The sequence below is a fragment of the Equus caballus genome, chromosome 4, assembly GCF_041296265.1.
Source record: "Equus caballus isolate H_3958 breed thoroughbred chromosome 4, TB-T2T, whole genome shotgun sequence".
Taxonomy (NCBI): Eukaryota; Metazoa; Chordata; class Mammalia; order Perissodactyla; family Equidae; genus Equus; species Equus caballus.
In genome coordinates this window covers 23,834,108-23,855,099 of record NC_091687.1, presented here as the reverse complement: position 1 = coordinate 23,855,099, position 20,992 = coordinate 23,834,108, and the positions used below count along the sequence as shown (strand labels likewise).

Genomic DNA, 20,992 nt, shown 5'->3' with positions numbered 1-20,992 from the left:
CTTCACAATCTCTTGTGGAAAAAAAAGGAGAGTAGGGAAACTTTCCATTTCATTCTATGAGGTCATCATTACCCTGATAACAAAAAAAGGAAAAAAAAGAAGGAAAGCTGTAGACCAATATCTTTTATAAATATAGACACAAAAATCCTTACCAAAATACTAGCAAATAAAATCCAGCAACATGTAGGGATTATTCATCAGGATCAAGTGGAATTTATCCCAGAAATACAACTTTGGTTTAATAATCAAATATCAATTCATGCAATATACCATTCCAATAGAATACAGAGCGTTTTAAGCATGTCTTTTTATTCTTCTGTTTTCTGATGTTTTGATATCTGGGGCCTTACTGACCCTGGAAGGACTGCCCCTCCCAGTGTTAGCCAATTCCTAGAGATAGCAAACAACTTACCTACAAGAGCACCATTCATGTGCAAACCAATCAACTAATCCAGAGTCTTCACCTCAACCACCTTCTCTATCTGGTTCTCACACTCAGGGCTACTATTTCCTTGCCCTAATTACCCCAGATCCAGGTATCGGACAATTAGAGACAGTTCCTTTGTCCTAGAACCCAATGAAATTATTCAAATTAGCCAATCCTATATCTGCTTACTCTGTGTCACGTGTTTCTTTGTGCAGAAACTACAACAAAGATTCTTGCACATGTTTTTCCTCCACTCTCTCTGCCTCCTGACCAACCCTGGTGCTTCCCTATGTGACCCTGAACAGCATGCCATGCCTCCTGTGTCTAGGGAACTGTGAGCAAACTCATTCCTTCATAACAGTCATTTTTGGTCTGCATATCTTATGATATCTGGTTAAAACAAATCCAAGTTACCCTTAAAACACAGGGCAAAATCACATGATTCTCCCACTAGACACAGAAAAAGTATTTGACAAAATCTAACACTCTTTCAAGATAAAAACATGCAACAAACTAGGTATCGAATGGAACGTCTTAACCTTTAAGGAATATCTATGAAAAACCCACAGGTAACATCACACTTAATGCTGAAAGACTGAGTGCTGGTCTCAAAGATTAGGAACAAGACAAAGATCTCTGCTCTTGACACTTCAAAATTGTACTAGAGGTTTTAGGATAATTAGTCGAGAAAGAGAAGTAAAAGGTGGTCATGTTGGAAAGGAGGAGTAAAGCTTTGTCTATTTGAAGATGATATGATCTTGTATATAGAAAATCCTAAGGAATTCACTAAAAACTAATAAATAAGTGTGTACAGCAAGATTGTGACATACAAGATCAATACACAGAAATCAATTTTGTTTCTATACACTAGTGTGGTAGTTTTCTATTGCTGTTGTAACAAATTTTGTGTCTTAAAATAAATTTCTTCCCTTCAGTGCTCTAAGTCAGAAATCTGCCATGGATCTCAGTCAGCTAAATTCCAGGTGTCAACAGGCCTCCATTCCTTTCTGGAGGCTCTTGTGGAAAATTCATTTCCTTGTCTTTTAAAAATCCTATATGCTGCCCATTTTCCTTGATGCACAGCCCTTCCTTGCATCATTGCAAGATCTGCTTCCATCATCCCATCTCCTTCTTTCTCTTTGGGAGTTTGGAGAATGGGGAGTGATTACTAATGGCTATGGGATTTCTTTTGGGGGTAATGAAAATATTCTCAAATTGATGTGGTGATGATGATGGAGCTCTGTGAATACACTAAAATCAATTGGATTATAGACATAAATATGTAAATTATATCTCAACAAAGCTGTTTAAAAAAGGTATGAAAAATAAGGACAGTGACATGAACAGTATCTTCAGATAGGGAAATATAAATGGATATTAATTTGTACAATGTAGCATTTTCATAAAACTGAAAATTTTTATTTAAAACATTATTTCTTTATAAATATTTTAATTTAATAGTAAAAATTATAGGAATGAAGAAGACAGAGGAATATTTGAAAGTAATTGAGAAAAAATTACTCCCAAGAAATAGCCACCGTGCAAATTTTAGAGTATAACTTTTTATTCTCTACTAAGTCAAGATAATTTTTTATAATGAAGCCAAGATGAGAAGAGCTTACATAAATTATATAGATATAATTTTTTGAAATGCAGTGCAAATCTGTTTACTTTGATTATTTTAAGCATAATTTTACATTTAATCGAACGATTATTTGAATCATCTTATGCGTTAGTGTTCAGACAAAATGTGCAAAAATTGGCAAAAAGAGCCACAATATCTAAAGCACTTGTGAAACAGGAACAGTTCAACCTCATGAGGTGATGAAATATCATAATTCTGTTTTTAAAATTTGGCATTTAAACCTGTTAAGGTCTAGGGAAACATTCCCAAAATTGGGGAGAGCGTGAATGTTATTCAGATTGCAAATGAGTTATGAGCAACATGATGAACGAGTGTGACTTTCCAAATGCCTGAGTATAAAGTTTGTCATAGAAACACTAAGGGAAATTAAGAGGGTAGTAAATTTAGAACACAGTAAAATAAATAATTCTTTATCCAACCAATAGTCACCTTGTGGAATTCATGGCCACAGTAAGATGGCTAAATAAATATTGAGCCTCAGTAATTTTATGAGTAATCATAAAGGTTTATGTTAACCAGTACTTTGATAAATTGTTGGCAATAGATTGTAAGAAGTAATCAGTGCTAAGATCTGAACAGAAGCCAATGTATTCACAAAAAGAGATTTGATCCTGAAAGATACCAACATGTGGAATTTGAGAGTAGACGCACATTCAGCTATACTGACCAACAAGGTTATTCACCAGTCAGTGTTCATTTACCTGTGTCCTGTTCAAGATGTTCCAGCCTAAAGATGCTTATTTCCTTTATGCCATTCCTTGGTGCTGAAGGGTGATGCCCTCAACTGGAAATCATGTGGAAAGGACTTGACTTAACTGATGAACTACCGCATTCCAGAGCAAGACTTTTTGTTGATGGGAGGAGAGGAGTGTGGATAAAGGCATTCTGGGAAGGAATTTAAATGAGGACTCAGATGATAATATGATGAGGACAAGTTTCTCCACTCAATGCTTTGTTAAAACTTGACTTAGAAGGTCTGGATTAGCCTAGCAGCAGACAATATATTTTTAATTTACTTTCTCTGAATGCGCATTAAAATATTTATGAAAATGATAATAATAAGCATTGCCATTGCTGTAAAGACAGTCCCCCAAACAATACCAGAACCTAATGCATAGGGAATAGTTTAGACCAAAGTCCAGCTGGATTGCTTACTGATTTTAACATTGATGGCAATGAATCCTAAATTAGGAGGTCCCAACTATGTATTTTACCTTTGAAATGGAGCACTGATGTCCCCAACTTGTAAGAGCTGATATTCACTTACTGCTTACTGTATGTTAGGCACTGTTATGTGTGCTCAATAGAGGTAACGTTTAATTCTGTGAGATGGACAATATTGTGTCCCTTTTACAAATGAGGGAACAAGGACACAGAGAAAAAGGAAGCCAAGGCCTCACACCTGATCATGGAAGGAACTTAACTTCACAGTATGTTTCACAACCCCTCTGTGCTGCCCTTCTGGGGGTCTTCTCCCTGTACCTACCACACTTCAGCTCATTTTTATCCAAATTCTCTCAGAAAATAAGCTTCTCTGTATCTAACTTGACCAGAAGTTGTGGGGAGGGCAGCCTATCTGCTTCAGATATAAATTGAACTATTGTTTTTGTATATTTGTTCATGTTTCTCTTTCTCCCACAGATTTCATCTCTTCTGTCTTTTCCCTCACTTGTCTTCTCTGTGTCTTGTTTTATTATGAAACTTGATTCCCATGTGTTTTGTCACAAGGCTGATTTGATCCTCTGTGAGCAACTACTTCCAATTTGGATTTTAGTGTTTTTTTTTTAATTGTTTTTTTTTATTAATGTTATGATAGATTACAACCTTGTGAGATTTCAGTTGTACATTATTGTTAGTCATGTTGTGGGTACACCACCTCCCCCTTTGTGCCCTCCCCCCACCCCCCCTTTTCCCTGGTAACCACCGATCAGATCTCCTTGTCAATATGTTAACTTCCACCTATGAGTGGAGTCATATAGAGTTCGTCTTTCTCTGACTGGCTTATTTTGCTTAACATAATACCCTCGAGGTCCATCCACGTTGCTGCGAATGGGCCAATTTTTTCTTTTTTTATGGCTGAGTAGTATTCCGTTGTGTATATATACCATATCATCTTTATCCAATCATCAGTTTCTGGGCATGTAGGTTGGTTCCACGTCTTGGCTATTGTAAATAATGCTGCGATGAACATAGGGGTGCAAGGGACTCTTGAGATTTCTGATTTCAGGTTCTTAGGATAGATACCCAGTAATGGGATGGCTGGGTCATAGGGTATTTCTATTTTTAACTTTTTTGAGAAATCTCCATACTGTTTTCCATAGTGGCTGTACCAGTTTGCATTCCCACCAACAGTGTATGAGGGTTCCTTTTTCTCCACAACCTCTCCAACATTTGTCGCTCTTGGTTTTGGATGTTTTTGCCAGTCTAATGGGTGTAAGGTGATATCTTAGTGTAGTTTTGATTTGCATTTCCCTGATGATTAGCGATGATGAACATCTTTTCATGTGTCTATTGGCCATATTTATATCTTCTTTTGAGAAATGTCTGTTCATGTCCTCTGCCCATTTTTTGATCGGGTTGTTTGTTTTTTTGTTGTTAAGCCATGTGAGTTCTTTGTATATTATGGAGATTAACCCTTTGTCGGATAAGTGGCTTGTAAATATTTTTTCCCAATTAGTGAGCTGTTTTTTTGTTTCAATCCTGTTTTCCCTTGCCTTGAAGAAGCTCTTTAGTCTGATGAAGTCCCATTTGTTTATTCTTTCTATTGTTTCCCTCAACTGAGGAGTTATAGTGTCTGAAAAGATTCTTTTGAAACTGATGTCAAAGAGTGCACTGCCTATGTTCTCTTCTAGAAGACTTATTGTTTCCGGCCTAATCTTTAGGTCTTTGATCCATTTTGAGTTTATTTTGGTGTGTGGTGAAAAAGAATGGTCAATTTTCAATCTTTTGCATGTAGCTGTCCAGTTTTCCCAGCACCATTTGTTGAAGAGACTTTCTTTTCTCCATTGTAGGCCCTCTGCTCCTTTGTCGAAGATTAGCTGTCCATAGATGTGTGGTTTTTATCTCTGGGCTTTCATTTCTGTTCCATTGATCTGTGGACCTGTTTTTGTACCAGTACCATGCTGTTTTGATCACTGTAGCTTTGTAGTATGTTTTGAACTCGGGGATTGTGATTCAGCCAGCTTTGTTTTACTTGCTCAGGATTGCTTTAGCAATTCGTGGTCTTTTGTTTCCCCCTATGAATTTTAGGATTCTTTGTTCAATTTCTGTGAAGAATGTTCTTGGGATTCTGATTAGGATAGCATTGAATCTGTAGATTGCTTTAGGTAGTATGGACATTTTAACTATGTTTATTCTTCCAATCCATGTGCATGGAATGTCTTTCCATCTCCTTATGTCGTCATCCAGTTCTCTCAGAAAGGCCTTGTACTTTTCATTATATAGGTCTTTCACTTCCTTAGTTAAATTTACCCTGAGGTATTTTATTCTTTTTGTTGCAATTGTGAATGGTATTGTGTTCTTGAGTTCTTTTTCTGTTAGTTCATTATTAGAATATAGAAATGCTACTGATTTATGCAAATTGATTTTGTACCCTGCAACTTTGCTGTAGTTGTTGATTACTTCTAAGAGTTTTCCAATGGATTCTTTGGGGTTTTCTATATATAAGATCATGTCATCTGCAAACAGCGAGAGTTTCACTTCTTGCCTCCCTATTTGGATTCCTTTTATTCCTTTTTCTTGCCTGATTACTCTGGCCAGGACCTCCAGTACTATGTTAAATAAGAGTGGTGATAGAGGGCATCCTTGTCTCGTTCCTGTTTTCAGGGGAATAGTGTTCAGTTTTTGCCCATTGAGTATGATGTTGGCTATGGGTTTGTCATATATGGCCTTTATTATGTTAAGGTAGTTTCCTTCTGTGCCCATTTTGTTCAGAGTTTTTATCATAAATGGCTGTTGGATCTTGTCAAATGCCTTCTCTGCATCTATTGAGATGATCATGTGGTTTTTATTCCTCAGTTTGTTGATGTGGTGTATCACGTTGATTGATTTGCAGATGTTGAACCATCCCTGTGTCCCTGGTATGAATCCCACCTGATCATGATGTATGATCCTTTTGATGAATTGCTGAATTCTGGTTGCCAAAATTTTGTTTAGAACTTTTGCATCTATGTTCATCAGTGATATTGGCCTGTAGTTCTCTTTTTTTGTGGTGTCCTTGTCAGGTTTTGGTATCAGCGTGATGTTGGCCTCATAGAATGTGTTAGGAAGTGTTCCATCTTCCCTAATTGTTTGGAATAGCTTGAAAAGGATAGGTATTAAATCCTCTCTGAAAGTTTGGTAGAATTCCCCAGGAAAGCCATCTGGTCCTGGGGTTTTATTCTTTGGGATGTTTTTGATTGCTGTTTCAATCTCTTTCCTTGTGATTGGTCTGTTCAAATTGTCTGCCTCTTCTTGAGTGAGCTTTGGGAGATTGTAGGAGTCCAAGAATTTATCCATTTCCTCTAGGTTATCCATTATGTTGGCGTATAGTTTTTCGTAGTATTCTCTTATAATCCGTTGTATTTCTGCAGAGCCTGTTGTTATTTCTCCTCTTTCATTTCTGATTTTGTTTATTTGAACTTTCTCCCTTTTTTCCTTTGTAAGTCTGGCTAGTGGTTTGTCAATTTTATTTATCTTCTCAAAAACCAGCTCTTTGTTTCATTGATCCTTTCTACTGCCTTTTTTGTTTCCATAGTATTTATTTCTGTTCTAATTTTTATTATTTCTCTCCGTCTGCTGACTTTGGGCTTTATTTGTTCTTTTTTCTCTAGTTCAGTTAGGTGTACTTTAAGATTGCTTATTTGGGATTTTTCTTGTTTGTTAAGATGTGCCTGTATTGCGATGAATTTTCCTCTTAATACAGCTTTTGCTGTATCCCATATGAGTTGGTATGGCATGCTATCATTTTCACTTGTTTCCAGGTATTTTTTTATTTCTTCTTTAATTTCTTCAATGATCCATTGCTTGTTCAGTAGTGTGTTGTTTAGTCTCCATATCTTTGTGCCTTTCTCAGCTTTTTTCTTGTAATTAATTTCTAGCCTTATAGCACTATATCAGAGAAGATGCTTGTTATTATTTCAATTTTTTTAAATTTGTAGAGGCTTGCCTTGTTTCCCAGCATATGGTCTATCCTTGAAAATGTTCCATGTGCACTTGAGAAGAATGTGTAATCTGCTGTTTTAGGATGAAGTGATGTATATATGTCTATTAAGTCCAATTGTTTTAGTTTTTCATTTAGCTCCACTATTTCCTTGTTGATTTTCTGTCTGGATGATCTGTCCATTGATGTGAGTGGGGTGTTGAGGTCCCCTACTATTATTGTGTTGTTTTTAACATCTTCCTTTAGGTCTTAATAGTTGCTTTATGAGTCTTGGTGCTCCTGTGTTGGGTGCATAGATATTTATAAGCATTATTTCTTCTTGATGAACTGTCCCTTTGATCATTATATATTGTCCCTCTGTGTCTCTCTTTACCTGTCTTATTTTGAAGTCCACTTGGTCTGATATAAGAATTGCAAAACCTGCCTTTTTTTCCTTGCTATTAGCTTGAAGTATTGTCCTCCACCCCTTCACCCTGAGCCTGTGTTTGTCCTTGGGGCTGAGGTGTGTTTCTTGGAGGCAACAAATTGTTGGATCTTGTTCTTTAATCCATTTTGCCACTCTGTGTCTTTTTATTGGAGAGGTCAATCCGTTTACATTGAGAGTGATTGTTGATGCATGTGGACTTAATGCTGTCAATCTGTCACTCATTATCTTGTTTTCCTGCATTTCTTTTCCTGTGTGCTTTAGACTACCCATTTAATACTGCAATTTCTTATGCTGGGTTTCTTAGATTTTTCCTTATTTATGATTTGTGCCTCTGTTCTGTATTTTATTTTAGTGTCTACCTTGAAGTTTGTATTTAGAACCTCGTGTATAATATAGTCTATTCTCTGGTGGTCTCTTACTTGCTTGACCAATACTGATTTAGACCCTTTGCTCTTGCCCTCCTAAATAATTATTTTTATTTCTTATTGCAACTCGTGTTATGAATTTGTAGTTAGAGTGATAGGATCATCCTTGCTTTGGTAGTTTCCTTACCTTTACCCTAATGCTATAATTGAATATTTGCTATCCTGTTCTGGTTCTATCCATCAGTCTTCCTAGTCTGTGGATTGTGACCCCTTTCTGCCTTTTTTCTTTTGTCAGGTATGAGAGCCTTCTTGAGGATTTCTTGTAGTGGAGGGCTTTTAGTTACAAATTCCCTTAACTTTTGCTTGTCTGGAAAAGATTTAATTTCTCCCTCATATCTGAAGGAAATTCTTGCTGGATAGAGTATTCTTGGCTGAAGATTTTTATCTTTTAAAGCTTTGAATATGTCACTCCATTCTCTCCTAGCTTGTAAGGTTTCCATAGAGAAATCCGCTGACAGTCTGATAGGGGCTCCTTTATAGGTTATTCTCTTCTTTTTTCTTACTTCCCTGAGTATTCTTTCCTTATCTTTGCTTCTTGCCAATTTTACTAGTATGTGCCTTGCAGTAGGTCTTTTTACATTGGCAAATCTAGGAGATCTGAAAGCTTCCTCTACACACATTTCTCCGTCAATCCCTAGATTTGGGAAGTTCTCTTCAATAATTTCGTTAAGCACACTTTCTGCTCCATTTTCCTTTTCCACGTTCTCGGGAATTCCCTATGATCCTTATGTTCTTACTCCTCATTGAATCCACTATCTCTCGGAGATTTTCCTCCTTTCTTTTAATTCTTAGTTCTCTTTCTTCCTCTGTCTGGAGCCACTCAGCCTGTCTATCTTCAATTATGTTAATTTTCTCTTCTATAGTGTCTACACGGGCATTCAGGGAATCTGTATTCTGTTTTATCTGGTCCATTGTGTTTTTCATCTCTAGTAATTCTGTTTGATTCTTCTTTATGATTTCAATCTCTTTTGTGAAGTAACTCCAGAACTCGGCTTGTTTCTCTATCTTTCTCTCTACCTCATTGAGTTTTTTGATTATAGCTGCTCTGAACTCATTATCACTTAGTTTACCTAATTCCAAGTCCTCAGGACTTAATTCTATGTTTTTATTGTTTTCCTTCTGGTCTGGGGCTTTTATAAATTGCTGGATGGTAGAGTAGCGGTTTTTTCATATGGTGGTAGGATTCAGTTGCAGTTACAGCCTGTCGCCACTAGATGGGGGTTGAGAGCTGCGTGTTATGAGCTCTCCACCTTCGGGCAAGATGGCTGCACCCAGTGGCTTTACTGGGAGGGAGGGGCTGCTGTTCTTGAGCGCCGATCTGGATTCAGATTAGTTCTGTTCTCTGGTCTCCTGAGGCCCTGGGTTTATGGGGTCCCCGCGGATGGAAGCTTTCCCCCCATCAGCGGGTTTCCACTGAACCAGTGGCAGGAGTCCTGGATGATCCCCTGGTCGCGCGGCCCCTCCCCCGCTTCTTCCCGAGCTACTCAGCAAGGATCGCAGACTCTAGGGGAGGGAGCGATGTTCTCTCCTACGGTTCCAGTGTCTCCGAGGCTGTAAGTAAGGTTTATGGTCTCCGCCTTCTTGGTATTGTAGGTCTCTAACATGTTGGCATTAGATTTATTCTCTGAAATTCAGTTTTTCCATTCCTTTGTTGTATTTTGGAGGGGAGAGAATCCCGGGTCAGCTCACCCCGCCATTTTGCTCTGCCCCTTCTGTTCACAGCAGTTTTGATTGTTTTCTCCTCTTACTGCAGGGTGGGGGTGGTATCCACTGACAGTGGGGTTAGGCCCTGGGGGCAGGACGTTGTGGCTGCCTCCTTGGAGAAAGTTCAGGTCCTCAGTCAGCCTTTTCTGATTAGTGAAAATAAAAGTGTAATGATTTTCTGCAACCAGGTTGATGAACAACCTGAATTATACTGAATTTTGTCCATGGCCCCTCAGGGTAAGAAATTCTCTCTGGAGAGTGTGATGTGGGGGCTTGAGCAGAAGGAGCAGAGGAGTCCTCTGAAGCAACTGGCCAGGAGGAGTTGGTTCTCCTAGGAAGGGTGAGGGGGAACTGTAACTTCAGGATTCCAGGAGAAAGTTACCGCAGAGAGAAAATTATTTTGCAAGCCTGTTGCTCTCTGGTGAAAATGAAGATATGGTGTTTGCCCTTTGAATTTGTATCCTTTCCTCCTAGACACCATTTTCTCTTCTGTTTTGCTTCTTAACTCTCAGTTGCCCTGGGCCTTGATTCTGTTTAGTTCCAGGTTTGCGCCTGTGAACACTTCCACTGTCTAGTCCCCTCTCCCTCCTTTTAAGTCTTTCCACTTATGCTTTTCTCTCTTTCCCTTTCTCTATTTTCCTTGCAGCTCTCTGACTGTCTCAGATTTCTCTATTATTTTTCTCTATTTAATTTAATTAATTTATTTTTAATTTCTTTTTCTTTTTTATTGTGGTAACATTGTTTATAACATTACATAAATTTCAGGTGTACATGGTTATATATTTCAACTTCTGTGTATATTACATCATGTTCACCACCCAAAAACTAATTACAATCCATCACCACACACATATACCTAAACACCCCTTTCATCCTCCTCCCTCCCCGCTTTCCCTCTGGTAACCACTAATCAATCTCTGTTTCTATTTGTTTGTTTGTCATTGCTTTTATCTTCTACTTATGAGTGAGATGATATGGTATTTGACTTTCTCACTGTGACTTATTTCACTTAGGATAATGCCTTCCAGGTACTTCCATCTTGTCACAAATGGCAAGATTTCATTGTTTCTTATGGCTGAGTAAGATTCCATTGTATATATACTACATCTTCTTTATCCATTCCTCCCTTGACAGGTACCTAGGTTGCTTCCAAGTCTTAGATATTGTAAATAATGCTGTGATGAATGTGGGGGTGCATGCATCTTTATGCATTGTTTTCATGTTCTTTGAATAAATACCCGGAAGTGGAATAGTTGGATCATACGGCATTTCTATTTTTAATTTTTTGAAGAATCTCCATACGGTTTTCCATAATGGCTTCAGTAGTTTGCACTCCCACCAGCAGTATATGAGGATTCCCTTCTCTCCACATCCTCTCCAACACTTATTGTTTCCTGTCTTATTAATTATAGCCATTCTGACGGGAGTGAGGTGATATCTCATTGCAATTTTGATTTGTATTTATCTGATAGTTAATGATGTTGAACATCTTTTCATGTGCCTCTTGGCCATCTGTATATCTTCTCTGGAGAAACGTTCAGAATTTTTGCCCATTTTTTAATTGAGTTGTTAGTTTTTTTGTTGTTGAGATGTATGAGTTCTTTATATATTTTGGATATTACCCCCTTATCAGGTATATGATTTGCAAATATCTTATTCCAATTTTGAGGTTGTTTTTTCATTTTATTGATGGTTTCCTTTGCTGTGCAGAAGCTTTTAGATCTGACGTAGTCCCATTTGTTTATTTTTTCTATTGTTTCCCTTGCCAGTTCAGACATGGTACTGGAAAATATGCTGTTAAGACTGATGTCAGACAGCGTACTGCCTATGCTTTCTTCTAGAAGTTTAATGGTTCCAGGACTTGCATTCAAGTCATTAATCCATTTTGAGTTAATTTGTGTGTATGGTGTGAGAAAACAGTCTAGTTTCATTCTCTTTCATGTGGCTGTCCAGTTTTCCCAACAGCATTTATTGAAGAGACTCTTCTTTCTCCATTGTATGCTCTTGGCTCCCTTGTTGAAAACTAGCTGTCCATAGATGTGTGGGTTTATTTCTGGGCTCTCGATTCTGTTCCATTTATCTGTGTGTCTCTTTTAGTGCCAGTATCATGCTGTTTTGGTTACTATAGCTTTGCGGTATATTTTGAAATAAGAGGGTGTTATACCTCCAGGTTTGTTCTTTTTTCTCAGGATTCCTTTGGCTATTCAGGGTCTTTTGTTGTTCCATATGAATTTTAGGATTCTTTGTTCTATTTCTGTGAAAAATGTTATTAGAACTTTGATAGGGATTACATTGAATCTGTAGATTGCTTTAGGAAGTATGGACTTTTTAACTATGTTAATTCTTCCAATCCAAGAGCATGGGATATCTTTCCATTTCTTTGTGTCTTCTTCAATTTCTTTCAACAAACTTTTAGAAATAATAAATGAATACACACAAGTTGTAAGATACAGAATTAACATACAAAAATCAGTTGTGTTTCTATACACTAAGAATGAAGTAGCAGAAAGAGAAATTAAGAATACAATCCCATTTATAATTTCAACAAAAAGAATAAAATATGTAGGAGTAAACTTAACAAAAGAATTGAAAAACTTACACACTGAAAACTATAAAATATTCCTTATTTTAAAGCTACCTTAGGGCACATTTATAAGATTTCCTTCTTTATGTGGACATAAATACAGAGACTTTTATAATTACATTGTAGGAACAGTAACTTCTGTTGATTATTATATCATTCCTCTTCTTTCTTCGGTAAACCTGGCCAAGAAGAAAATTCCAGGAAGAAATTTGTTTTGTCATTTGTAATGTGGATAAGAAGTAAAACGTAGGACTCAGAACTCAAAGATTTGGGATAATAAAATACATACTAGTAGGTTACTTCAGAATAAAACTAAAGGTCCTATCAGAAGGATATGAGTCAGAATTCAAAATTCAAATTCCAGTCATATTAATATAACCTACTGCATCTCTGCTTATGTTAATTCTTCAGAGAATTTGGTTCAAGATTGATCTCTTCCCTGACATGAATTTGCCGTTTTTCATCCAGAAGCATTTTCTTATCTTTTCACACACATTCAAATCATAATTTTATTAAAAGATATGTGTTGAATAAGTTATAACATTTGCAAATATTGCAATTTTTTTAAAGTGATGTAGCTTCATGATAACATCAGGTTTATATTATAAGGCATTCAATGGCATTGCTGAGTAAGAATTAAGATATACCTAAAAGACTGACCTAGAAGTCTATTATTGATTTACACAAACTCTCAAATAACCAAGTCCTATTTTGATTATTATATGTTTTTATGTCTGACTGGCTTTATCTATAAAAATCATATGTGAATCTGTTGGATAAATTTGAATTATCAAACATTTTCATATCTAATGGTGCAAAAAACAATATTTAGGAAAAAATACATTTTGTCGATTTTTAGTCTTTAGGTAAGCACTTACTTACATGTTTTGGTCTTAAAATATATTATAATAGTATTGATGATAAAGAACGTTCATCATTGTCATTAACTCACGCAAGATAATATCATCAAGGTATTTGCCAAATAGATTATTTATTTTAATTTGGTCTCATCTTTGATAAAAAATAATAAGAAAATTTAAAATATATATATTTTTAGGACAATATCTTCAAAATACCCTTGACTTTGAGACTTCCATTTCTGGGAAGATGAGATAGACATACTTTTCCCTACTCTTTCTTGCTAAGTACTCATAAAAACCCTGGAGTCTATCTAAAACAAGCCTAAGAATATTCTGAAAGTTTGAGACTGATCAGAGACCTTGGAACCCAAGGAATGGCACAAGGGTAGTCCCTGGATGTTCTTTCTCCCTCTGGGTGCTGGCAACTAGCAGAGACTCAAAAGCCCCTGAAAGCCTGCTCTTTCTAGCCAACGGTCAGGGAAAAGGGCAGCCTAGCAAGATAAAACTTTTAAATAAAAATAGCTCTACTCTAGACAAACACTCAGACAAAACTGTGGCCCCACCCTCACCCAGATAACAGAGGCTCGGCGGAAGAACAGACTTTCACCCTTGCCAGGTGGTGATGAGATGCCTCTCAATCTCCCCACTGAACTGGTGCCAGAGAGGGCCTAGTGAAGTCAAGAGCAGAGGTTAGCTAGAGCAATAAGACAAGAAAAACAGTCATACAGTTTGGAAAGGAAGAAATAAAATCGCCCCTCTGTGCCAGTGACATTATTGTATACATAGGAAATACTAAGGAATCTACAAAATAACTCCCAAAACTAATAATTGAGTTCAGCAAGATCACAGGATACAAGATCAACAACATTTCTAGAGAGTAGCAGTGAATAGATTCTTGAGATTAAAAATTTAATATAATTTACAATGGGGTAAAATGTAATTTGTGTAAATCTAACAAAACTTGTACTTGAGTTATATGCTGGAAACTACAAAACATTGATGAAATAAATAACAAAATAGCTAAATAAATGGATAAACATCCTACGATCATGTATTGGAAGATTTATGTAGCAAAGTTGTTAATTCACCAATAATTGATACACAAGTTTAACGCAATTCCTATCCAAATATCAGCAATAATTTTGGTAAGTGGAGACAAGTTTATTATGAAATTTATATTGAAAGAAGAAGGAACTAGAATAGCTAAAACAATTTTGAAAAAAGTAGAATAAAATGGGAAGAGTCAGTCTACCCAAGTTGAAGATATATTATCTAGCTATAGTAATCAAGACAATGTGCTATTGGTTGACGGAAAGATATACAGATCAATGAAACAGAAGTGAGTACACAGGAATAGACCCAAGAAATATACAGAACCAAGTCTGATAAAGATGCAACAGCAATTCAATGGGGACAAGTTAACTTTTTCAACAAATGGTGCTGGAGTCTTTGGACATCCACAGACAAAAAAAAAGAACCTCGATCTAAATCACATATGAAATTATACAAAAATTAATATACAAGATTATTATAAATAATTAACTCACAATGGATCACAGGCTTAAACATAAGATATAAAACTATAACACTATTAGCCAAAAATTTTGAAGAAAGTCTTCAAGATAAGAAAGTCTTGTTCTAAATAACAGTTCTTAGACTTAACACCAAAGTGTGATCCATAAAAAGAAAATTGAGAAGTTAGATTTCATCAAAATGAAAACTTTTTGCTCTGTCAAAAACCATGTTTAGAGTATAAAAGACAATTACAGAATGAAACAAAATATTTGCATATCACATATCCAACAGAGGACTGGTATCTAGAATATATAAAGAACTCCCTAAACTCAACAGTAAAAGATAAAACAATTTGATTGGAAAATAGGCAAAATACATGAAGAGACATTTCAATGAAAGGATATAGAAATTGCGTATAAGCATGAGAAATGATGTCAACATCATTAGCGATTAGGGAAATACAAATTAAAACCACATTGAGATATTCCTACAACCCTCCAGCATGGCTAAAATAAAAAAATAGTGGCAATAAGAAATGCCAATGAGGATTAACAAAAAGTGGGTTACTCACATATGACCACTGAGAATGTAAAATGGCACTCTAGAAAATAGTTTGGCAGTTTCTAAAAAACCAAACGTATATCTACCATATGACTTAATCTGAGAGAAAGGAAAAGTTTTGTTGACACTAAAACCTGTACTCTACCATTTCTAGCAGTTTTGTTCATAATAGCCAAAAACTGGAAACAATCCAAATGTCCTTCAAAGCAAATTATGGTAATCTTTACCATATGTAATAGTCACAAATAAAAGGAAAAAACTTATTGATACTCACAACAGTCTGGATGAATCTCCAGAGGATTATGCTGAGTGAAAATAGCCAATCTCACATTCCATTTATATCTTATTCTTAAAATGACAATTGTAAAAAGGGAGAAGAGAATTAATTGTCCTAGCAGTTAATGAGGAAAGTGGATGCGACTGTAAAAGGGCAACGGGGGGATGTTTGGGGTGATGGCAATGTCTGGATCTTGACTGCATTAGAGTCAATATGTTGCCTGTGAAAGTGTCCTACAGCTTTGAAAAATGTTACTGTTGGGGAAAACTGGGTAAAGGGTACACAAGATCTCCCCTACTATTTCTAACATCTGCATGTGCATCTACAATGACTTCAAAATAAAAAATTTAATTACAAAATGTTCCTTTTCCAATATATATCTGTATGGGGCTAAGTTTTCCTCATATGTTTCAACCAAAGCACCATATGGCAAATGATGGAATGTGAGGCTCATGTGAGAATCCAGCTGACTTCTACGCCACACATTAAAAAATTTTGCAAAATGTGAATCAATGCCACTGTACTCATTATACATACTTTTGTTTTTGAAAATGTGCTTATTTTTCTTTAAAAATATGCTTTCAATGGTAAACAATAATACTTTTATAATTATTTTTCAATAAGTTATAAATATTTTGAAAATATCTATTTCCTTTTCTAAAACAGTAAGTAATGATAGATAAAACCCACATCAACAAAAGCTATTTGGTGTCTTAAATGATTTTTAACAGTCAGAAGAGGTCAGAAGACGATAAACTTGGTGAATTTCTGAGTTACACATTGGTCAGTGTTCACTAAATACTCAACCTGTAGTTTATTTTGTCTGTGTAGACACATTACAACATATTAAAATGTATTCTCCTCTTCAAAATGTAACAAAATGAGAAAGAATGGTCAGAAGTTTAAGCATTGATGCAGTATTTAATTTCAACAGAGCTACCTAAAGATTTATAAACAGAAACCATAAAAAGCCTTGTCTCAAAATGTTGTTTTAATCTTTGTCTCATTTTCTAACTAGAAATTGCAGACGTCATAAGCACTTATTCATCTAAGCATTTAATAGTCAATGGCCCTCAATGGCGACAGATTGCCCTGTAGGCAGCAAAGAAATGAATGTTTCTCAGTGACAGATCTCTCTGATGAGGCCTTAAATGTTCAAATTTTGTTTACTCATAAAGCAGGAAGATGATGTTTTACCCCTTAAGCCAATTGACAGGAAGATTGTAATTATTCTACTCTCCCGGCACCAGTTTCCTACCTGCACATTCCTCTGAGTATTAAAAAAATGTTCTCATCTGTGATTTTTCTATTCACATCTTTCCCCCCTTGCCATAAATAAATTAATTTATAAGAAACATAGCAAATTCAGGTTCCAGCACTTTGTAAACAAGCGTTTAAAGCAATATTCTGCTTGTATCATTGATTACCATTAACAGAAGTCTAGATCTCAAATTCGCTGAAGCTGACAAATATGTGATAGACAGGACCTGTTTCTGGTAGATCTGTGTACACCGAACTCTTGCTGCAGGTTCTGCCCTTGTATCTACACATCCATCTGGATTTAAAGAGTGTTTGTGTCCTTGTGCAATGATCCTGGGCCATGCCCCTCAGATCCTTCCCACTCCTCTCCAGGACTGAGATCCATGGCTCCAGCAATCTGGAGTGTTGACAGCTAGGAACTTAGTTCTGTGTTTCCCCTCCAGGTTGTTAATCTTCTGTGAAAAAAGTTGCCATAGCCAGGGTCACACCACTTTCCCGGAGGCAGTCTGCTTCCAGTGACAGGGCAGTGGGGGGGGGAGGGGATAAAGGCCTAGGCCCCTCACCCCAATTGGGACACCCTAAATGGGCAAGCATCCAGCTCCAGCACCCCTGTGGAATGGCTGAGGCCTTTCTTGTGACTGTGTTGCAGCTTCCTATCCCTCTGCCAATCCTCTTTCCACTATGGTGCAGGCAAATCTCCATTGCAGAGTCCGCTTCCCAAGCCACTTGACTCTCAGCAATTGTTCAGTCCACAGTTGGTCATTCTTTTCAGGCCTAAATTTCTTCTTGCTCCATCTCATATTCTGCAAATAAATGTCACTTCTACTGAGGAGAAAACAGAGATCATTACATAAGAATTTTCATAACTTTCCTCTCCTCAGACACTAACGCTCTACTTATTTTTACTTAAATATATTATCTTATTTCCATGGCCAGAGTAAGCTCTGTCCTCCTTGCCAATGCATGAATTTCTATCTCTACTGTAGAATATGACAGGTCCTGGAAGGAATATGCCCCAAATAACATAAATTATTTAACAATTACTTATGTTTTTATTGTAAAATCAGTACACACTAATTTTAGCTTCATCTTTCTTCCTTTCTCCTCCCTCCATCTTCCTTCTTCAGGCTAGGCAGCCCTGAAGCAGCACCCAGAGTATCCAGGGCCAAGCTTTATGTTGGCCTTTCCTTCTTCTCCTTTATCCTTCATGGGGAATAGTTGATTCAGGTAGGGACACTTAATGAATGTTAAAACTGGTGGATAAAAATTGAATGAATAACAACCTATTTATATAGCTTCAAAGTATTGACCCACAAAATACCTATTAATTGCAATATACTTATTAATCACTTTACAGTGGAGAACTCTGACAAACATCACCCTAACCAAAGAGATCAAAGCTAATGTGACCAGAAATGGGAGGAATGTGCTTCCTGATAGGAAACACTGAGAGAAACACACACTGCTTCTGTGTTATTCCTATCAGAAATGCACAACCTGAGCCTAATCATGAGGAAATTAGATAAACCTGAAAACAGAAGCATATTCCACATAGGAACTGGCCTGGATTCTTCAAAAATGTCAAGTTATTAAAGACAAGGAAAGATGTAGGAGCTACTCTAGATTAAAGGACACAAGAGAGCTATGAATGAGGCCAAATAATCAGACCCTTATCGAAACAACCATTTTTCCCCTAATATTACTTTAACGTTAATATGGAAAATTTGTTCCAAGTTACTTGCTGTTTTTTGCCCTTTATAACTATACTCCACTGTACAACCATTTTACTTCAATTCATGCTCTTAATTCAATTCTTAGCTTGTTTAATCAAAACATCTCTCATTCTAAGCTTTCATCACTTGGTCACTCTTCACTTTGATATTTCTCTCCATGTGGTATTTTATCTCTATTTGTAACAGTTTTTTTATTGAGGTCATAATAGTTTATAACATTGTGAAATTGCAGTTGTACATTATTATTTGTAAATCACCATATAAATGTACCCCTTCACCCCTCTTGCCCAACCCCCAACCCCCTTCCCCCTGGTAACCACTAAACTGCTTTCTTTGTCTGTATGTTGTTCATCTTCCACATATGAGTCAAATCATACAGTGTTAGTTTTTCTGTGTCTGGTTTATGTCCCTTAAGATCATACTCTCAAGATCCATCCATGTTGTTGCAAATAGGATGATTTTGTCTTTTATATGGCTGAGTAGTATTCCATTGTGTGTATATATACATACACACACACACACACACACACACACACATATATATATATATATACCACATCATCATTATCCAATCATCAGTTGATGGGTACTTGGGTTGCTTCCATGTCTCGGCAATTGTGAATAATGCCACAATGAACATAGGGGTGCATAAGTCTCTCTGTATTGCTGATTTTAAGTTCTTTGGATAAATACCTAGTAGTGGGATAGCTGGGTCATATGGTATTTCTATTTTTAATATTTTGAGAAATCTCCATAGTGTTCCATAGTGGCTGCACCAGTTTGCATTCCAAAACTGGTGTATGAGGGTTCCCTTTTCTCCACAACCTTTCCAATAGTTGTTATTTTTTGTCTTAGTGATTATAGCTATTCTAGTGTGTGTAAGGTGATGTCTAAGTGTAGGTTTGATTTGCATTTCTGCAATGATTAGTGATGTTGAACATCTTTTTATGTGCCTATTGGCCATCTGTATATCTTCTTTGGAAAAATGTCTGTTCATATCCTTTGTCCATTTTTTGATCAGGTTATTTGGTTTTTTTGTTGCTCAGCTGTGTGAATTCTTTATATATTATGGAGATTAACCCCCTGTCAGATGTATGATTTGCAAACATTTTCTCCCAGTTTGTGGGTTGTCCTTTAGTTTTGTTCATTGTTTCCTTTGCCTTGCAGAAGGTTTTTAGTCTGATGAAGTCCTACTTGTTTATCTTTTCTTTTGTTTTCCTTGTCTGAGTAGACATGGTATTCAAAAGGATCCTTTTAACACTGAAGGCAAAGAGTATAGTGCCTTTATTTTCTTCATGAAGTTTTGTGGTTTCAGGTCTTACCTTCATGTCTTTGATCCATTTTGAGGTTTTATTTTTTGTATGGTGAAAGATAATGGTCTACGTTCATTGCTTTGCATGTGGCTGTCCAGTTTTCCCAACACCATTTGTTAAAGAGACTTTCCTTTCTCCATTATAAGTTCTTAACTTCTTTGTCAAAGATTAGCTATCCATAGATGTGAGGCTTTATTTCTAGGCTTTCAATTCTGTTCCATTGATTTGTGTGCCTGTTTTGTGCCAGTACCATACTGTTTTGGTTACTATAGCTTTGTAGAATATTTTGAAGTCAGGGGTTGTGGTGCCTCCAGGTTTGTTCTTTTGTCTCAGGATTGCTTTAGCAATTTGGAGTCTTGGTTGCCCCATATGAGTTTTAGTATTCTTTGTTCTATTTCCATGAAGAATGTCATTGGTGATCTGATTGGGATTACATTGAATCTGTAGATTCCTATAAGGTAGCATGGACATTTTAACTATGTTTATTCTTCCAATACATATGCATGGAATATCTTTCCATTTCTTTATGTCATCATCAATTTCTTTCAATAATGTCTTATAGTTTTCATTGTATAGGACTTTCACCTCCTAGGTTAAATTTATTCCTAGATATTTTATTCTTTTTTTGCGATTGTAAATGGGATTGTATTCTTGAGTTCCCTTTCTGTTGGTTTGTTATTAGAGTAGAGAAATGCAACTGATTTCTGTAAGTTGATATTGTACCTGGAAACTTCGCTGTAGTTGTTGATTATTTCTAATAGTTTTCCAATGGATTCTTTAGGGTTTTATACATATAAAATCATATCATCTGCAAATAGTGACAGTTTTACTTCTTCCTTTCCAATTTGGATCCTTTTTATGTCTTTTTCTTGCCGAATTGCTCTGGCCAATACCTCCAGTACTATATTGAATAGGAGTAGTGAGAGTGGGCACACTTGTCTTATTCCTGTTCTCAGAGGGATGACATTCAGTTTTTCCCCACTGAGTATGATGTTGGCTATGGGTTTGTCATATATGGCCTTTATTATGTTGAGGTACTTTCCTTTTCTATCCATTTTATTGAGAGTTTTTATTATAAATTGATGTTGGATCTTATCAAATGCTTTCTCTGCATCTGTTGA

The 20,992-nt window shown here is 36.4% G+C and overlaps 1 long non-coding RNA gene across 1 annotated transcript in view; it reads right to left on the bottom strand.

The window, feature by feature from the left end:
• Positions 1-12,283: 12,283 nt before the first annotated feature.
• Positions 12,284-20,992, bottom strand: part of LOC138923724 (uncharacterized) — a 29,089-nt gene continuing 20,380 nt past the window's right edge. Inside the window, exon 2 of the long non-coding RNA XR_011437768.1 lies at positions 12,284-17,647. This is a non-coding gene — a long non-coding RNA (uncharacterized lncRNA). The remainder of the gene's footprint in view (positions 17,648-20,992) is intronic.